Below are 16,142 nucleotides of genomic sequence, written 5' to 3'. Positions count from 1 at the left end.
AATTCAACTTCAAAACACTTGGTATTTTAAATGCAAAATGTTCCTTCCTTAATTAATACTTGGCAAAGCATTTTAAAGATCAAAGTGTCAATATTAGCTAATTCTCATGACACACCTGTCAGGTAAGTAAAAATTATATCCATTTATAGCCCAGGAAGCTAAATACTGTCTAACATCAGCATTTTCACAGTTGCTACCTAGTTAATTTACTGAAATAAGTAGTCTAATTCTCAAAGGTTCTTCATATTCTTAGTTGTCCTAAATTATGCTTAGAACTCCAGTGTACTCACTCTTTTGAAACCAAGTGCAAGTATTTTGGTGCAGAAACATGGGTATGTATAGCAGCTGAACCCGAGGCATCCACCCTTAAAAGACTTTTTCAAAACTTAAGCAGACCTAAAAAGCCCAGAGCTGGAACCTTCATGTTGTCAATTCCCAGGTCGGGCTCAGGTCCCTGTACTGCCCAGATCTCATACCTTAAGGCAGAGTTGTTTCTCAGTGGAACTGAAAAAAAGTATGAGATATAGGTAGTCTTGGGAAGATCATTCTTCAAAGATGTTTTTTCTTTTTTGCAGGAGACATGTATAGAAGGAGTTTTTAGAGAGGGAGAGGGTGCTTGAAGTGGAAAGAAAAATGGTGTGTGACAGAAATTAATTCTTCTACCTCCTGCTGTTGCTTCCATTAGAGATGCAGGTTATCTTGTTATTTCTGTCATGGCTCTCTCTCCTTTTGTTAGAGCATCAGCAGAGTGGTATAATTGGGCTGGAGGACAAATTTTTTGCTGCTCTATTGAGCAACGACTGAAAGGGAGAGGAGATTTTGAACAAGTGCTGTCTCCCCTTCAGTGTGCAGTGCAACTTGTTTCCAAATGGTGTTTTAGTTGGAGTGGTGGTGATTGTCAAGTGCCTTGCTTTGTCTGTGCAAACAGTTTTTGTAACCTGTTTGCTCCATTTGGTGTGGCAATGCCCAGCCCTGAATACAACACAAAACTTAAGGATGGCGTCACTCCATCCCAGTCTGTTCTCCCTCTTGCAGGAGCAGGTGGGAATGCACAAAACCCTAGCCAAAAGCTGTGGATGAGTTGGCACTTAAAGGAGGGAAAAGGCTAGGCTACAAAAAGGGTCTCAAGGGATTGAACAGCCTGGAGCTGGCATGCATGGCTGAATTAGGACTTGGAATTGTTTGGCTTTCAAATTCAGAGAACTTGTTTGCTGTCTTGGCCCTGCTCAAAGTGAGTAAATGCTACTGCTAATGACAAAGCCCAATAGAGGAGGAGTGAAGGATTAAAAACACCAAATGATGACTCACCCTCCCCTCTCCCCCTTCCCCAGTTTCAGTCCCCACTAAACCACTTTACCTCGCCAAACCCCTGGTGGCATTTTGCTTATAAATAATCATGTGTTTGAAATGTTAAAATGTGTAGGCAGGGATTAAAATGATATGTGATGCTACAGCATTAAAACAGTGCAAACCTCTGCAAGGGAATTGTGAAGGAAAATTATTTTTGGCAAGGGCTGCTGCATCCTGGAGAGATCAAGAGAAGGCAAAAGCAGTTTACCCAAGTCTAGCAAAACCAAGTAGAAAACCTAGGTGCGGTAAAATAGGGCTTCACATCAGTTCTTTGTCATATTAAAGCTGAACTTTTGGGGGGATGCGAAGAGGAGATTCATTGACAAATTTCTGTCAAAGGTACCAGCCTAAACTGTTGTCCTTTTCTTACTGTAAATGTTGGTGAATACAACTGTGTGGTTGTCACCCACACTGTAACAGGTTTCTTCCTTCTCCTAGCATGCGATGGGAATGGGAGGGAAGGTAACTCTCTCAAATCAATGTGTCTGTCCGTGGTATTTTACAGAAAAAGCAGGTTGACTTGCCCATTTGGGATATTATTTTATAACCTCAAAGAAGTGAGAATATTGGCATCAAGTTTCTTGTTGTGTCTGGCAACAAAAATTGAGAATTGTCCCTGCTTAGAAAAGCAAATGCATTACAGACTTAGAGGGAAACCATTGCAAATCTATTTTCATCATTGACTTAGCATCGATTGTGCAGCTTGAGTATAATTTTTAGTGTCATTCTCAGATGCTACATTGGCTTTGTCTCCATAAACCTTTGATTCCTGGACAAAGTAAGCCTTTTTATGGGACTGTTGAATTTGAGTAGGTGAAACCAGCTTCCTCACCTCACTTCTTAATTGCAGGTGAGTGAACTATACCAGTGTGAACAATATTGGTGTGAACAGGGACAGATAAGGGCACTGTCCTGCTGCTCTTCTTGCTGATGACCTTGCTGCTGTTTCCCTGTCTGTACAATGTATACCATCTCCACTGCTTTTAACCTTTGCTGTTACTTTTGTGCTAGCAAACATGAAAAAATGCCCCATGCATTCAGGATGTTACTTTTTTAATGCTAAATTTTTTATTTATATGAAATCTATTTATAAGCCTAACTTGTGTTCTTGTTTTGTTTTTCTGCCTCCTTTAAAACATTTAAACATATTACTTTAACCTTCATAATAATCTTTAATTAATGTTGAATTTAATATTATATTTAATTAAGGGATTTAACAAGGATAAAACTAAAAATTAAATACCGAGACAACTTGCTTGCTTAATAATTTTTTTTTAGGGCTAAATTCAAGGCAAGCCTCAACCTTATTTTGTTCAATTAATGTAGTGAAATTGACATTGTATTTAAAAATAACCATTCCTTTAGACAGCTAGGCAGTATTCTGGTGTACTGTTACTGCAGCACTCAATTTGATCAAGCTGACATGACAATGTCATGAAATAATGCCAAGATGCAAAAATATCTACATTTAGGTAGGAAATTTCTCATTGTCAGTCCGTAAGCCAATGACGTAAACAAAAGTCTTGTTTATCTTTGCTGGTTTTCCATAAAATTGCATTACTTAAATTTGTTACTGGTTAACTGAATCATCTCAAATTACAGCTGCTGGGAACTTACCACTTTGCAAAACATTGCAACTCTTGTTTGTACACAGACAGTGTTTCCTTAAAAATGGATCTGGAAATTTACAGACAATGAATGGACCTGCCATGGTTTTTAAGAAGCATGGTTTTTATTCCTTGCGGGGGCAGTGTTTTGGTTTTTTATTTGTTTGCTTTGTTTTGTTTTTCAACCTTGAAGTTACCAGGTCACAACTTTGGCCTTGGCATCCTCTCCATCAGTTGACACCCAAAAATCATAGGCTACTGGCCATTTGTCTCTTCAGGGTACTCGGAGAAGAGAAAAGGGTCACAATGCCATTTTCATTGTAATGAGCAGAAGCACAGAAACATAGAGTATAGCCAGTATCAGGGGTGGTGAGCAGATTCTTCAAGTCCTCCTCCACTTTTTACAGCCAACATCTTTAGAAAACATAGGTTATATTATTCTTTACAGAAGACTCTGGGAAAGTTCAGTCCTGGTTCTGCGGTGGCATCATCAGAAATATCCAGAAACTGAATGACTGTAGAAAGCTCTTCTTTGCTGCAAAGCCAAGATCCTGTTCTAAGGCTGGGATGGTTCTAGGAAAGAAATGTCAATTGAGCTGATTAATTACAGTTGCCAGGCTTTCCATACCCTTGCACGAATCAGGCCACCCATCCATATGTGAATTCTTTAGCTGATTGCCTTGAAAGATGTGTTGGATAGCACTTGTTTATAGTGGTCCAATCTGCAGGATATAGATTTTATCTGGGGTGTAAATATTTGTGGTGCTACCCTGACTCTGCTTTGCCGGATGTGGATGCTTCCTGCTTGAGCTGCCCCACATGGGAATATTCTACCTGTTTGCATGATTATAGATTTTGCCTAAAAGAGCATTATGCAAAGAAGTTATCTTTCCTGAGGGAGATATATGTGAGCAAAACTTCTACAGCTCGGGGACAAGCTACGCTGAGAGAAATTGTTCTTTGAAAATATGTCTTTGAAGTATATATAAGAACAGAAGGAAAAGAACAAGTAAATGATGTAGATGGGGAATGGAAACAAAAAAAAATATATATAAAGGAAAATGTTCCAAATATATTTATTTTGCACAACCTGAGCAAAATTGAATGTGCTAACATTATTGTAAATAAATAAGGTACCCTGAAAATAGTAATCTTATGCAAAAGCTGGTGTTTATTCTCATAAAAGAAGAAGGAACAGAGATGACATTTTTGCCCAGCAAGTCTGTCTGTTGTCTTTGACAGTGTGACAGGGAGGGTTTTCTTCTTCAGTTGCAGTAAACCTGCTGAAGGTTTCTACTTCGATTGTGTCAGAATGTGTTTGTACACACACCCACTCTCTTATCTACCAGTCCACCCTGATACTTCCATCAGTGCTATGACTATGGCTGCAACCAAAACTCAAGCCTAAGCAAGAGCTGAAAACTAAGATGGCCAGAAGTGAAAATGGGTTATTCCTGTTAGAACAGCTCCATGAGTGTCTTCTCACCACCTTTTGCATGCCACTACCAGCCCAAAGCAGAGGTTTTCTGCTCAGATCTAGTGGTGAGCTACATATCAAGTGTTCTGCTCAGATGTTAAGTAAAGTACAACATTCACCCAAGATTTTTCTTTGAAATGAATGGCAGAACAAGCTGTGGAGAGAGGGGCAAGCTGCTTACTTTCATATTCACTAGATAAACTGAAACTGACCTTGTGGGAGAGTAGAGAAAGAAGAAGGTTTCCCAAATGAGGTGTTTGACATGGTATGCTCTTCCTTATGCATCTGTTAAGCAGCTGACAGGACTGCCTTGTGGCCCAGCTGCCGACTAGCAGGAGAGAGGGAAGGAGAGGGGACACATCCAATGTTTTGCAACACGACTTTGAAGCAAGCATCTCTGCAGTGATGCCTCTTGTCTTGCTCTGCCAGCTCCTTTACTTGAGTTGAACTGCATGTATAATCTTTGGCATTAATTTAATAAATCTAACATTCTTGGGCAAGATAAATATTTGACAGCTCCTGTATGCTTAATTTGTCCCCATGCTTTCAAGATTTGCGGTATCCTTGTAAAATATTGTCATACAAATAGTGGGTGGTGGAGTTCATGCTGTTACAGTAAGTAAAGTGAGCATTTTAAGTAAATTCCCTAAGCGTATGCACATTACAGCATGCAGCTATGTTTTCTGGAGTGGTTGGGATTCCATTCATCAGTCCTGGAAAAGGCATAAGCATCTAAGACATGGAAATTGGCACAAATTGATCTCATAAGAGCAAATTTTATTTAAATTCTTGTCTGTCAGTGAGTGGTCTTGATGATTTTGTTCATGACAAGTTTGCTTTCATTAAGGGGTAAAATTCACAATATAATACCTATATAAAGAGTATGTTAAGCTGTTAAATGCTGGTTCCACAAGTAATCCAAGATTTTGCTTTAATTTGAAGTCTGCTTGTCAGTCTTCATCTTTATTCATGGTAAATAAAACCTCTTCCCTGAAGGGATCAAGGTAAGAGCCATAGTATTATGTCTACTGCAATCAGTGATTTTATAGGGATCTTGTTAAAGTTCAAGTTCTTTCCCTGCAATTGAGCAGAAATACCAATGTATGCCAGAAAAAATGCTTGATCCACTGTTAAAAGGGATCAAGAAAGCTTAAAATACAGGGAAGCTGCTCAAGGCAAGTGTCAGCACCCTTTGGAAGAGGAGCTAAAGATAAAATGATGAATATCAACGATTGTACCTGGGTCTTTCCCTCAGCCCTTCCTCCAGTCAACAGTTGTTGTACCTGTAGTTATTTGAAAACCAGGGATTTTAGAGCCTGGGAAAGCACAGAGAATTCACTCAGTGAGTGGATAGCAAGGAAAAATTAGGGACTCAAGCGCTCTAAGGGAGGAGAGAAATGTATATTGAATAAACATTTGTGCATCATACAAACGGATACTTGCAGTTTACACTGCACAGCCCTTTCTATGTCCATTATCAATGGGATTGTGAGAACCTGAATATGCTGAAGAAACCAAAACTCCATGAATATCCTGTCACCAGATCACCTTCCACAGTGATGAGCATCAGGCATTAGTACAAAGGCAGCAGGTCAAGTGCTGCCCAGAGTCATAAGCAACAGACTGCACACCAGATTTTGTGAGAGGGGATGGAGTAAAGCTCCGAAGTGATTAGTGCTGTGCCAACCCAGAGAGGTTTTGTGGAAACTAAAGCAGATCTGACTGAAAAACTCCATGCTTATTCAGGAGGAGGCAGCTTTTCATAATGTGATTAAGTATTCTGTGATCTAATAGATGATGATGTGGAGAGAACAAAGTCCATTGTAACAGGAGTAAGAAAGCCACATAAGAACAAAAATAATATATAATTTTGTGGAAAGAATCTGCCATACACAAGTGGCTGAGCATCAAACTATGTGGGATTAACTGATCTCCAAGCTCATTTAGGCACAAAAGGGTCTGGTGAAATCTGATAATAAGCTTTGACTGAAACATGTTGCCTTAATGGCAAAACATTGGTTCTCATTTAGTATTTTTTCTAGACTGTGACATATCTGACATGGCCCAGATTTTTAATTTTGGTGTCTCATGATGGTTCATTTTTGTGTGTGGCCCCTATAACATAGGACTTTGGTAAGGTAGGAGTGAAAGACCACCCAACAGGTTTCTCAGCGATATATCGAGATCATACATTACTTGAAGTGAGTGTTGCTTTCATGTTTGCACAAAAGTAGCTTCCTTCTGTTGAAGGTGCAGTAAGAGAGTAGAACTGCAGTAAGGACCGACAGATGATGCAAAGTGATTGGCAAAAAAATAAATTACTCCAATACTAAGGAATTGTTGTGTTAACTCTTTTTGCAAAATAGAGAAATACAATGTTCTAAAAAGTAAATGTTGCATTCTGGTTATGTAGTGATCTGTTGCTGGTCTACAGTGCTTCATTATTAAAGTCATCTGTCTCATTTTATCTGCTTAATTATCCCTTTTCCTCTGTCCTGACTGTAAGGATCTGGATTTTTGCAGTACCAAGGTTGAGGATTTACCCTGTGCCAAATAGTGATCCATCCACAGAGACAACATTAGAAATTCCTGGGTTTATTCCACAGTTATTGGTTTAGAATTGGGAATATGAAAACCGCACTTCTTTCCTAAAGACCGCTCAGTTCTAAGAATAACTCTTTTTCTGAAATCTTCCCTATGAAAGGATGTTCATGTGCTAATTACACATAATATCCCTGTTGCTTTTGCTTGGGTGTCATTTCTTTGTCCTGCTTTGGTTCCCTCTGAATTTTGAGCAGAGCTCTCAGGGGATAAGCGTACTGGAGATCACCATGGCAACACTCTGAAAAATGCACACTGCAGGCGCCAGGATTTGCTGCTGTATCCCTGTGAGAGCTCTGCTGATCTGTGGACTTGCAGACTTACTCAGGAGTAAGAGGGAAGGAGTCAGTGTCTGAGAGCTTGTACAGTGCCTATTAAAAATGTTTCCTATGTAAATTGAGGAACTCTGGATATTGTTTGCTGATGCACAGCACTAACATCCAGCATTTTCATAGCCTACTGCTGAGATTTCCCTTAGCAGACTGTAAAGACTTCTTTTTTTATTCCACTTAATTCTCATATTAGGCTCTTAGGTCTTAGCTCTCCATATTTTCAGTCAGGACTAATGTGGGACCCATTGGAAAGGCAAAGTTCTTATCTTAATAAAAGGTGGTTGTTTTGATAAACATGTCATAAAGATTATAATGCAGAGTTTGAAAGAGGAGAGGGCTCATATCCCTGCTGTTTCCAAAATGAAAGGTAAGGAAAAAAACAAACATTCAAGGAAGAATTATTTTATAGATGAGTGTTTCATGGCAGTGGCTAGGAGAGAATGGCTTCTCTCTAGCAGTAGGAAATAACTGGATAAAGTGTATTGCCTTCCAAGATAAGAATTAGAGGCTGCAGGTTGTATTCTGACAGTGTAAGTGTGACGTTGGAGTTATGTTTTGTATTCCTGAAGAAGTGCACTGCATCCCAGCACCTGCATGGTGCTACACTTCAAGTTACTGCATGGGGAGTGCTAAGCCCATGAGAACAAAAATTCATGAACAAGCAGCATGCAGAGCAGGGATACCCAAACTGGTTGGCAAGGAATGTTTAGGACAAAAATGTATTTAAAGCCTTCATTTCTAGGGGTTTTCCAGTCCCATTTGTGGATGCATAGAGGTCAGTACCCATGTTAAACTGAGGTGCACAAGGTGGTCCTGTGCCAGGAGCCCAGATCACCCACACAACTCAATGCCCTAGAAGTCAGGTTTTCTTCAATCTGTTCCTATAAATGTAGAAGTGTTTCTTTTACAGCTCTGAATTGAAGAGCTCCACTTCAGGCTAAGGCATCTGGTAGCAAAGCATCAGAGGGGGATGCAGATGCTTTTAACAGCCTGAATTGAAACTTCCCAATTCCTGAAACAAATGTTGCCCCTAAAGAGCTGCAGTGCAAACATCACAGCATCACCCACAGGCTCCTGTGCTCTGCTCCCACCAGCCAAGGGCATGTGTTTCTGTTTGAGTGTAGGTGGCCCTGGCATCTAAGTGCAGAGATCTCCACTGCTGTGTTCAAGCACTTGAAATCTGGATTTTGTTTCGACTGGAGATAAGTATAATAATGTTTAGTCTGTGCTCCCCAGACAGGCTTGAGCTTGAGAAAAAGAGCAAAGCTGCTGAGTGCTGACAAGGTCAAAATAAATCATATTTGTGAAATCCAGATTTTTGGGGAATTTTGAGCGAAACAAAAGACAGAACTAACAGTATACATAGTCAGAAGCTACAAGAATGGCACTTTGGTAGTCACAAATGCACCTAAAGAGTGCTAATTTTTTGTTATTATAGGGCTAAGAATGCCCTTTTTCAACATGTAACTTTTAACATTAAATTGGCCAATTTCTTTCAAAGGGAAATTAATTAAATGAACTCTGAAAGAAAAAGTTATATTTTAAGTGATGCCATATATTTTAATCCATTTATAGAGTGTAGAGCTTCAGCAGATCAGGAGGTGTTGAAACATTCATGTAAATGCTGACAGAGTCCAGTAGTCTTGAAGACTGACTAAAGAAATAGTTCAAGGGTTATTTTAATTTCCTGTTTGTCTATTTAAACGTAATATTTTAAAAACAGGACTGAAAAGCATATTTGTGCATTTTGGAAGAGTCACATTCCCAAGTTTTCATCAAGATAATACTTTTTTAAACCTAATGTTTAAAAAAAGTACTTACTGGGGATGATGTGTTTATAAACAACCCCTGAACACCAAATGCAGTTGACAAGGATGCTATAAGTAAAAAAACTTGTACCTGCATCCTGTCTTTAACTGTACTCAAAGAGGAAAATGTGGAGGTTATGTGGGTCACCACTCTGCCAGAATATTTAGCATAAACAGGATAAAACAACTGGGAGCTCAGTAGGAACAAAGTTTTAAGAAATGCTGACTTCCTACTACAACTTCTAGCATCAGCATTAATTGAACCCGGTGTACTTATCTTCCTTTGCCCTTCTCACTAAAATTAGATTGCATACATTTTTGCACAAGTTAATGGCACAGTTATTTACTGTTTACCTCTACTAGGCAGGAAAAAAGCTAGTAGGAAACCAGTGGGCTCCTTTCATGTCTAAAACACAAGTCTTAGAATAATGGTGAGACTATGGATACTTTTGAGTTTCTCGGAGATGAGAAAGTGAGGTGTTTAGCTCAGAGAGGCTTCTGATTCCTTTCCTGTGCTGATATGTATAGCTCTCTCGATATGTGCAATCCATGATTCTGTCAGTTCCTCAGGGCAGAGAAAGGAGGTCAAAAAGGTCTGCAGAACCTTTCCCAGAAAAGCATGTTTAGGTGCTAACCAAGATTAATACCCAGTATTGCCTGTTGCAAGCCTGTTTGTTCCTAAAAATGAAAATGTCTTATCCTTGAGGTTCTTGCACTAACTCATTATTTGAATGTGTCTTGACTTTGATGTGGAAAAGCAATTTCTGCCATGCATAAAGTGTTATTGATAAAAATACATTTTACTGCTCATATTGTATAAAAATTCTTCAATTCAACCCTATATCAGTATCTCAACCCTGTTGTTTCTAATGTTGCTTTAACCTAGAAAATCCAGGCCTTGAAGAGAATGATGCAGTAGGCAACACTTTTAATCAGTATAGGAAATATGAAACAGCAGGGAATTAATTTCCAGCTGTGCAAACAAGGGAAAGAAAAAAAACCAGAAAAATGAAAGCTAGTAGTTTTAAAAATTTCTTTCTCCTTAGATTGGTCTTACACATGGGGCTCTTATGGTGCCACAGTTTCATACTTACCAATAATTGTTTCCTAATTCTGCTCCATTTCTGCAGTAGTATAAAATGTTGAGCTCCATGCAGGCAGTCAATTTTCAAGATCCCATGTGGGCAACAGAAGCCAGTGTGCTGTTAGTAATCTGCTAAAAGGATAGTTTTCCTCTTGTATCAATGTTTAATTGCATGGAATCTCAAATCTTAATGGTGCCTGCATGGCTTAAATACCATTAGCATCAAGGTGTGCCAATGGAAGTGAGAGGGCCGTTCCTTCTAACAGGAAGCTAGCTTCTCTTTAATTAGTCCAGATCATTGCTGAGTGGGGGAAAAAGAACTTTACCAAAATCATTTCAGGATTAGAACTGGATACTTTCTTGTAGAAGCTGTTGATTTATACTGGGCTGTTATTACTGGCTTGTGCTGAGGGTGTTTCAAAAGGGACAAGGAACATGGCATTTGCTAGTCAGTCATGAGCAAGCTGGGTTTGCCTACATATTGACCTTGGGCTGTGTCTGTCTGTGTTCTGGATCCCACTTGGGCCCTTGGGTCTTATCACAAGACAAAAATAGTGGTTTTCTGAAGGTGCCTAGCCCAGGGACAGAGCAAAGGCCAGCACCCTTCAGCGCAGAGCTGAAGCCAGGCTGCAACAGCTTGCAGCTTTTCTTTTCCTTCTTTTTTTTTCCCACAGCATAGGGTACAAAAATGAAAAATCTTACCTATTTGTGCTCAGTGTACAAAGGAGGAAGGTCATTAGAGGGAGCTTGCCCTTGGAGGCAGTGAAAGCATAGTGTCAGTGAGTGGTTTGTTGGATAGCCAGGGGTGGGAAAGACAGGTGGAGCATCTGTGCTCTGGGTTAGGGAGGTTATTGGAAACAAGGAAACAGCATTCAAAATGCAGCTTACCTGGAGTTCTGTGTCCAGCTCTGGGGTCTCCAGTACAGAAGCTGTGGACCCATTAGAACAGGTCCAGAGGAGGGCCACAGGAATGGTCAGAGGACCGGAAAGATGGGATGATCAAGTTGGGACTGTTCAACCTAAAGAGAAGACTCCAGGGCCACTTCATAGCAGCCTTCCAGTGTATAAAGAGGGGTCATAAGAAAGACAGAGAAAGCCATTTTATCATGGTCTGTAGTGACAGGATAAGGGCAAACAGTTTTAAAGTGAAAGCAGGTAGGTTTAGGTGGGTACATGAAAAAGAAATCTTTTTCTGAGGGTGGTGAGACTGGAACAGGTTGCCCAGAGGAGCTGTGGATCCTCAATCTCTGGAAGTGTTCTAAACCATGTTGCATGAGGCTTTAAGCAGCATGGTCTATTGGATGATGTCTCTACCCATGGCAGGAGGGATGGACTAGGTGGTCTTTGAAGCTCCCTTCCAACTCAGACCATTCAATAATTTCATAAAGCTGGCATCCTGTCCAAAATAAAAAGCATTAGAAGAGATTTTTAGCACTGGCAGGTTTAGTATAAAAGTTTCAATGCAATTAGGCAGGCTTAAAAAGGCTTTTGAAGAATGACTTACCAGAGAAGGCTAAACTAATACTCAGACCCTTTCAGACATGCCAGGAACAAAAAGCTCAGTGTAGGGCCAACTGATGGCTGGGATTTGAAAGGGTGCTCAGATAGGATGAGGGCCTTACAAACATTTCATTCATTCTTGCTGCATCCTGTTCTCTCTGGAAGAGGTCAGGGTTTTCTTGCAGTGAAATCCTTTGGGTGGCTGAGATAGGGAAGCACTGGCACAGGCCTGCTTGAAAACTTCAGTGGGAAATGACCATGTGATAGATCTTGTGTTTATATAGAAAAAAGGTTAGTTAATGTACACAAAAAAATGTCTGTAAGTATCTAGCATTGCACAGAAGGGTTAAGACCCTTTTCTTCCCTCTGCTGTTCACTGGGCTCTGACATCAAGGCTTTACTATGCAGGAATATAATTTTGCTAGTAATGGTTATGTCCCAATTAAGAAGTGACTTATTTCTATGTTATCTTGGTATTATTCTCTATCATCTTTCTTCTTACTCTGTCTTCCATTAAAAAAAACTAGAAGCCCTGACAAATAACTTAGGGATTGTGAAAAACAGCTGAAATCCTTCCGTAAGAAATGGTATTTGACAATTCCCCAGTATGAAAAAGAAGTTGTGAAAATAGCACAGTCCTGATTCCTTATTTACCTATTTGTTGTTCAAATAAATGGGGCCCAGCTAAGATATAGACAATTAGGGATAGAAGGGAGCAGGTTAGAAAGCTGTTTATTTCCAGGCATCTTTTTGAGAGAAGCAGTCTTGCACAAGACCTCACAAATGTCACCTGCTGTGGTATGAAGGGAGCATCATACATTTGGTTGTTTCATAGCTGGATGTAGTACAGTCCAAAACTCTTCTTGAAAGCTTCCAGTCGTTAAATTTGCTAAACGACATAAAGCTTTTTTAACAAATGGTACTCCTGCTTCAGTTAGCTGGCCAGCATCCAACCCTAATAATTACCTTCTGCCTATCTAAATTGCTCTGTTTATTTAATTGGACAAGGTCATATGTCAAAAGATGTGTTGGATAGGGTTGGTGATGCTAGGACAATAGGTATTATGTCACCCAATTCATTCAGCACAGATCACGGGGATTTTGTACAAATCACTGTGAAGCTTGCAAAGGACTTCATAAATCAAATAGCAGTTCCAGTTAGTTGAAATAAAGCATTATTAATAAAAGGGCTGATCCCTGTCAGGCTACCTAGATCCCTGTGGGAATTTTATATGAATATTGATATAGGACTCCACAATGTATAACAGAGTCCTGACCTGTACTAGAAATGAAGTCTCTCCACATGCATCTACAACAGGTTTATGGCCATCCCATATGGATACAGTGGTGGAGGGGTAAAGAACCATTGATTCATGTAGACAAAGGTGGTTTGCTCTTTCAATAAGAGGGTTTTTTTTCCTCTCACCCTTCTGCTTAGAGGCTAATACAAACCTTAATAAAATGTTACATTGTGTCATCCATAAGATACCTGGTGCATTTCCTGAAGCTCTGTGAACTGTGCTTGCTGTGCAAAAGGGACCAGGGCTGCAGATGTTGGATTGAGACCTCGGTGTTTCTGGTGCCTGGTACAGTGAAATCAGCTGTCTAGCACAAAGTGTGATTGACTGCTTTGTCAGTGGTCCCAGACAGGAAGGAAATGAGAAAGACATTACAAGTTCAGGAACTTTGTCAAAAAAGCAAACACCAGTCTTGCTGAGCAGCTATTTCTGAGGGGGTTAAACAAACATCTGTTTGTTTAACCACCTAATGGAGACTGATCTGTTTTTTCCAGGTGTATTCAGATGGAGCAGTGGTCTCTGAAATCAGTGGTGTTGTTGGCTTGCTGAGTTTTTTTTTTTCTTGAGTGTGTGGAGGTAGGGATCTGTCCCCCTTCCCTAGCTCTTCCTTTAGCAGTGAGCATGCTGTACATACGAGTGAGGATGAGCACAGTGACCTCCCTTTGCTCTTTGAAGTTCAACCTCCTCAGTTTGAATACTTACAGTCCTTTAATATTAAACCACTGCCTCTCTTGCTGAAGGCACTGTACAGTGCAAGTAGGGACAGTTCAAATTCTTTGCTAGAAAGTGAGAGGGACTTCATAAATGTCTGGAGTATTTGAATCCCACCAGTGTTACTATCTTTAGCATCAGGGGTCAATTATTTCAAAGAAGTAACAGACGCACCCAACACAGGCAATTCTTATCCCCATTCAATCAACTCTCTAGACAATTACCCTGTAGCTCTGTCTTCTGGGTGATTGTACTGGGCTGTGGGATGTCCCAGAGGTTAGGACAGTTTCTCCAGAGAGTAGAAAAGTAAATTGCTTACACTTACCATGTTCTGATTTAATTCTTTTCTGCAAATCTTTGTGCACTTTTAATACTTTTAGTTTTCAAAGGCTTGTCTGAATTCCCAAGCTGGTTTAATGTTACTGAATGGTTATATCAATTTAGCTGAATACTCGTTTGATTTAAGCTTAACTGTGTCTAAATAAATATTTATATTCAATCTAAACAAATCTAAATGTTAAGTATGGGCTTTAAAGTATTTAAGTGCCTTATTTCAAAATCTTGTTTAAAACCCAGATGAGTCAAATAAGTATAGGTAAACTTGAAACATCAGCAAACATGCTTATCTAATTATACTTTTACAAACTGCTACATGTCACACCATAGGAAAAACAGTGTAAATCTATGAACAAAAATCTAAGGCAAAAAATGTTAGGGATTTTTTTCTCTAGAGGTGGTAGATCAGTGCTTTCATAAAATCAGTGGGTGAAACTATAAAAGAATTTCTTGTGATTTTGCTGACAGAGGGTGCTTTCTAACATCAAGTTAGCAGGAAGGGTAGGGTGGCTGGCCATATGCTGAGAAGTGTGGTCTAATTTTCCCTACTCCACAGCCAGAGTTCTTTCTCAAAGCATGGAAGCAGTGCTCTTGCATGCCCTTTATAATGGCCTTGTGTGGTTAGACCTGAAGCCAAGAGGCTGCTGTTGGAAACCCTTGTGGTGATGGAGGTCAGAACAAGAGGCAGAGTCCTGGCTCCATCTTCCTCCCTGTGAGGTGGGAGAGCTGGAGGTGGTGGTAAACTTCAGACCTTCTCCCTTGGTTGCCCTTTATAGGCACTCCAGTTTGAAAGCTAAGTGGAAAGACACATTTCTGTCTGAAATGCTCGTGATTTTTCTGCCTGAAGATATTTACCCAAAACTTTAGGGAAAGTGTAGTACTGCAGCTGATTTTAGCAATGTACTGGAGCTCTCTGGATGCTTGTTCTGGTTGTTTGGACCTTGCCATGAGATGAACTCTCATTTTGTTTAACATTTTGCACTCCTGTGCAAAGGAATAAAATCACTGTACTCCAGTACTCTGCCTGGAGGAGACTGTAGCTCAGCTTCATGGTGCAGTAGCCTCCTTGCTCTAGCTCTTGGTGAGTTGCTCTTACTTGACTTCTCAGAGCAAGCAAACACTTATTTCAGAGATACTCAAAGAATTATCTTCATAGTCTCAGATATCCTTATATTTCAGTATTTTGTGACTAATTTCTTAATCTCTCTGCCAGTTACAGTTCATGCCTGCCCATCAAACAAATGGAGAATAGTAGGGGTTGAGTTTCCTACTGGCTCTTCTTTATGTCATCATTCAAGTACTGCTAAAAGCTAGTGAGGAATCTGTGTTCAGATGCTCATGTGCAACTTCTGTTGTTTCCTGTGGCATATGTTGCATAATTATTTGATGGTGTATTGTATTAAAAAATCATCTGCAAAGCACACAGTAGCATATACAAGTCATTTATTGGAGTGAAGCTTCCTCTGGTGTGAATCCACAGGCTCTATAAAATGTGCATCAAAAACTGTTGAAAAGGGATTTCTGTCCTCTCAGACTGGTTTCCAGATTTGTTTTGGAAGGGCAAAGTATGCAACAGGGAAGTTTCCAGTGCTTCAAAGCTTTCCTGTGCCCAGCAGGTTTTAGCCTCACAGAACCTCACCTTCAGGGAGCCTCCGTGGTTACCCTACAGCCTTGAGCTCGATGTTTAAAGCTTGGAGATGCAATGCTTCCAATGGCAGTCAGAAATGCACAGAGTATTAGCTTCAGAGTGTCTTTAGAAATTCACATTGGAAAGCCTGGGCTGAGGGGGATCAATCTTGTGCTAGCACTGTGTGGTGGCTACAGATCCCTGGTGCAGCCTGTCCAGGGCATGCAGCACAAACGTGCAAATATCCCTCCACAGTGATGATGTGGCTGAAAATACTTTACATTATACATTTCCATTAATTGGATGCTATTACTACCTGATACATAGGTCATTGCTCCTAATTAATTAAGGCCCAGGAAGGTACTTAGCACTTTACAAGACGCAGATGAAGACAGATGTCCACTTGGGAAA

General features: G+C 40.1%; 1 protein-coding gene across 10 annotated transcripts in view; it reads left to right on the top strand.

Annotated features, from left to right (window-relative positions):
* Window positions 1–16,142, top strand: part of PLXNB2 (plexin B2) — a 249,411-nt gene that overhangs the window by 141,033 nt on the left and 92,236 nt on the right. Inside the window, exon 5 of one of the 10 annotated variants that reach the window (XM_064422210.1) lies at window positions 2,083–2,200. The exons of the other annotated variants lie outside the window; for them this stretch is intronic. The gene's annotated coding sequence lies outside the window, so the exon portion shown is untranslated. The remainder of the gene's footprint in view (window positions 1–2,082; window positions 2,201–16,142) is intronic. 10 annotated transcript variants of the gene reach the window in all.

This window comes from Passer domesticus, chromosome 5, assembly GCF_036417665.1.
Source record: "Passer domesticus isolate bPasDom1 chromosome 5, bPasDom1.hap1, whole genome shotgun sequence".
NCBI lineage: Eukaryota > Metazoa > Chordata > Aves > Passeriformes > Passeridae > Passer > Passer domesticus.
Note: the sequence above shows the minus strand (reverse complement) of the source record. Positions and strands in the feature narration are given on the sequence as shown.